The sequence below is a fragment of the Aethalodelphis obliquidens genome, unplaced genomic scaffold (genome assembly GCF_003676395.1).
Source record: "Aethalodelphis obliquidens isolate GAN/ISIS:26980383/991018 unplaced genomic scaffold, ASM367639v1 scaffold72, whole genome shotgun sequence".
NCBI lineage: Eukaryota > Metazoa > Chordata > Mammalia > Artiodactyla > Delphinidae > Aethalodelphis > Aethalodelphis obliquidens.
In genome coordinates, this window is record NW_020838016.1 from 6,401,028 (window position 1) to 6,405,687 (window position 4,660).

The window sequence follows — 4,660 nt, forward strand, 5'->3', positions numbered from 1 at the left end:
CCAAGGTATGGAAACAACCTAAGTGTCCATCAATAGATGAATTGAAAAAGAGGTGATATATGTATTACTCAGCCATAAAAAGAATTAAATCTTGTCATTTGCTACAACATGGATAGACCTAGTGGGTATTTTGCTAAGTGAAATAAGACAAAGACAAATATTGTATGATCTCACTTATGTGTAGAATCAAAAATCAAATAAGAGTAACAAAGCAGAGTCATAGATACAGAGAACAAAGAAGTGGTTGTTAGAGGGGAGGATGGTGGGAGATGAGTGAAATGGGTGAGGGAAATTAAGAGGTACAAACTTCCAGTTAAAAAATAAATGAGTCACGGGGATGAAATGTACAGTGTGCAGAATACAGTCAATAATAATGGAATATCTTTGTATGGTGACAGATGGTAACTAGACTTAACATGGTGATCATTTTGAAAAGTATGGAAATATCCAATCACTGCTTTGTGCGCCAGGAACTAACATAGTGTTGTAGATCAATAATACTTCAAAAACAAACAAACAAACTCATAGAAAAAGATCAGATTTGTGGTTACCAGAGGTAAGGGGTGTAAGGAGGGGGATTTGGATGAAGGTTGGCAAAAGGTACAAACTTTCAGTTGTAAGACAAATCAGTACTAGAAATGTAATGTGCAACATGATGAATATAACGAACACTGCTGTGTGTTGTATGTGAACGTTGTTAAGAGAGGAAATTTTGAGTTCTCATCACAACAGAAAATGTTTTTTCTTTTTCTCTAATTTTGTTCATGAGATGATGGATGTTCACTAAACCTACTGTGCTAATCATTTCATGATGTATGTAAGTCAGATCATGCTGTATACCTTAGATTTATACAGTGCTGTATGTCATTATGTCTCAATAAAACTGGAAGAAAAAATATAAATAAAACAAATACTTTCCATTGTTCATTTCCTATCCTTTTCTGTGTATGTGTGCAACATAATTATATCTATCTATCTATACTGCAAAATGATCACCACAGTAAGTCTAGTTAACATCCATCACCACACAGAGTTACACATATTTTTTCTTGTGCTGAGAACTTTTAATATCTACTTCTTAGCAACTTTCAAATATATAATACAGTATTGTTAATAGTCACCATGCTGTACACCACATCCCCAGGACTTATTTATTATATAACTAGAAATTTGTACCTTTTGATGTCCTTTACCAAAAACCCTCCCCCTTGCCTGCCTCTGGCAACCACCAACCTGTTATGTGTATCTATGAGTTTCTTTACTTTTTCTTAGATTCCGCATATAAGTAAGATCATACAGTATTTGTCTTTCTCTGACTTATTTCAATTAGCATAATGCCCTCAAAGTCCGTCCGTGTCACAAATGGAAGAATTTCTTCCTTTTTTAAATGGCTGAATAATATTCCATATATATGTGTGTGTATATCACATTTTCTTTTTCTTTTTTTTTTTTTTTTTGCGGTACGCGGGCCTTTCACTGTTGTGGCCTCTCCCATTGCGGAGCACAGGCTCTGGACGCGCAGGCTCAGCGGCCACGACTCACGGGCCTAGCCACTCCGCGGCATGTGGGATCCTCCCGGACCGGGGCGCGAACCCGTGTCCCCTGCATCGGCAGGCGGACTCAACCACTGTGCCACCAGGGAAGCCCTTTCTTTTTTTTTTAAACTGAAGTATAGTTGATTTACAATATAGTGTTAGTTTCGGGTATACAGCACAGTGATTTAGTTGTGTGTGTGTGTGTGTGTGTGTATTCCTTTTCAGATTCTTTTCCCTTATAGGTTATTACAAAATACTGAGTATAGTTCCCTGTGCTATACAGTAGGTCTTTGTTGGTTATCTATTTTATATATAGTAGTTTGTATCTGTTAATTCCAGACTCCCAATTTATCCCTCCTCCCATCCTCTTTCCCCTTTGGTAACCATAAATTTGTTTTCAACATCTGTGCATCTCTGCGTCTCTTTCTATTTTGTAAATAAGTTCATTAGTATTTTTTTTTGGCCATGCTTCATGGCTCGTGGGATCTTAGTTCCCTGACCAGGGATTAAACCCCTGCCCCCTGCAGTGGAAGCACAGAGTGCTAACCACTGGATGACCAGGGAATCCCCATCATTTGTATCATTTTAAAATTAATTAAATTAAATTAACTTTTATTTTTTTGGCTGTGCTGCGTGGCTTGCAGGATCTTAGTTCCCTGACCAGGGATTGAACCTGGGCCCTGGCAGTGAAAGTGTCAAGTCCTGACCACTGGACTGCCAGGGAATTCTCAATGTATCATTTTTTTTAGATTCCACATATAAGCGATATCATATGATATTTGTCTGGTTTACTTCACTTAGTATGATAATCTGTGTTGCTACAAATGGCATTATTTCATTCTTTTTGATGGCTGAGTAATATTCCATTGAATACAGGTACCACATCTTCCTTATCCGTTCATCTGTTGATGGACATTTAGGTTGCATCCACGTCTTTGCTTTTGTAAATAGCGCTGCTATGAACATTGGGGTGCATGTATTTTTTCGAATTATGGTTTTCTCTGGATATATGCCCAGGAGTGGGATTGCAGGAGCATATGGTAGCTCTATTTTTAGTTTTTAAAGGAACCGCCATACTTTTCTCCATGGTGGCTGTACCATTTTACATTCCCACCAACAGTGTAGAAGGGTTCCTTTTTCTCCATGCTCTCTCCAGCATTTATTATTTGTAAACTTTTTGATGATGGCCATTCTGACTGGTGTGAGGTGACACCTCGTAGTTTTCATTTGCATTTCTCTAATAATTAGTGATGTTGAGCATCTCTTCATGTGCCTTTGGCCATCTGTATGTCTTCTTTGGAGAAGTGTGTATTTACCTTTTTTTTTTTTTTTTTTTGCGGTACGCAAGCCTCTCACTGTTGTGGCCTCTCCCGTTGCGGAGCACAGGCTCTGGACGCGCAGGCTCAGCGGCCACGGCTCATGGGCCTAGCCGCTCCGCGGCATGTGGGATCTTCCTGGACTGGGGCACGAACCCGTGTCCCCTGCATCGGCAGGTGGACTCTCAACCACTGCGCCACCAGGAAGCCCTGAGAAGTGTGTATTTAGATCTTCTGCCCTTTTTTTTTCTGAACAGAGACCAGGAGAAACAGGTTTATTTGGACTGAGAGTTGGAAAGTGAGAGGAGGACCTGAGATAGCATACTGAGCTAAGGGGTAGAGATCAGTTTCCAAAATGGCAGTCAGAGCTCATCAGACAAATGGACTCCTCTTCCCAGCAGCCTTGCAGTGAGTGCAATCAATAAAAGGCCTGCTGGGAAATGTTTATTTGCCACTAAATCACCCAAGCATGCCACAATTACAAGAAAGGTACAGGTTGTCTTTTCCTTTCCATAATTAAATTTCCACAGCATCTCCCCAATCATGAGTATTACAAAAGAAAGTAAAAAAATCACATTTTACAGATCTTAGACTTGTCTTCAGCATTTAGCTCAAATCTCACCATCTTCAAAAAATAGTTCTCCTGCAAAATTCACCAGCTAAAAGTTCTATCCAAGCAGTTGGAGGATGGCCTTTGCTAGCCCATAGCAATTCTTTTCACAGCAGAGTGAGGCTTAGATTGCAGGGGTGGCAGGGGGAGGGACACAAGGGCTAATTTCCCCCAGTACAAGATGGCCTCTGAAGCTTGATGGGAGAGCAGAACTGGAGAGACTTGAGGGAAGGGTCCAGGCCTTGTATTCAGTCAGAGTCACTGCTGGAAGAGCAGGAGGAGGAGGAGGAATGCTTGCCATGTTTGTGGTGTTTCTGCTTCTTTTTATGAGCTTTTTTCATTTTCTTTTGCATCTTCTTGTCAATCACCATTCCTGGTCCAACCATGCCAGGAGCCAATGTATTCACAGGACACATACCAGGGGCAGGTGGTGGGTATGGAGGGGGGTAGGGACCTGAGGGTTGGCATCCTGGATACCCTGGTTGTGGCACAGGATGACAGGGCCCACCAGGGGGAAAGGCTGGATTCCCCTGGGGTGCTCCTGGGGGAGTGGGAAAGGGGCCTGGAGGAAAGTTAGGGGTGGCAGGTGGTGGATGGGCAGGATTGCAACCTCCAGGGTACCCGACGTTGGGGGTGTGTGGATATGGCCCTGGCTGCCCGGCATTGGGATTCCATATGTTCAGGTATTTCCTCCAGCCCAGGAATGGAAAAGGAAGGAAACTGAGGAATCCAGGCGTCCCGTCACCTCTACACCACTGCTTGGGCGGACTCCTGCTGCCCATTTTTTGATTGGGCTGTTTGGTTTTTGATGTTGAGCTGTATGAGCTGTTTGTATATTTTGGAGATTAACCCCTTGTTGGTCGCTTCATTTGCAAATATTTTCTCCCATTCTGTAGGTTCTCTTTTCATTTTGTTTATGGTTTCCTTTGCTGTGCAAAAGCTTTTAAGTTTAATTAGGTCCCATTTGTTTATTTTTATTCTTATTTCCATTACTCTAGGAGACGGATCAAAGAAGATATTACTATGATTTATGTCAAAGAGTGTTCTGCCTATGTTTTCCTCTAGGAATTTTATAGTATCTAGTTTTACATTTAGGTCTTTAATCCATTTTGAGTTTTTGTGCATGGTGTTAGACAGTGTTCTAATTTCATTCTTTTGCATGTACTGTTCAGTTTTCCCAGCACCACTTATTGAAGAGG

General features: G+C 41.4%; 1 pseudogene; it reads right to left on the reverse strand.

Moving 5' to 3' along the window:
- Positions 1-3,279: 3,279 nt before the first annotated feature.
- Positions 3,280-4,298, reverse strand: LOC113612051 (proline-rich protein 13 pseudogene; annotated as a pseudogene).
- Between the last annotated feature and the right edge of the window lie 362 nt (positions 4,299-4,660).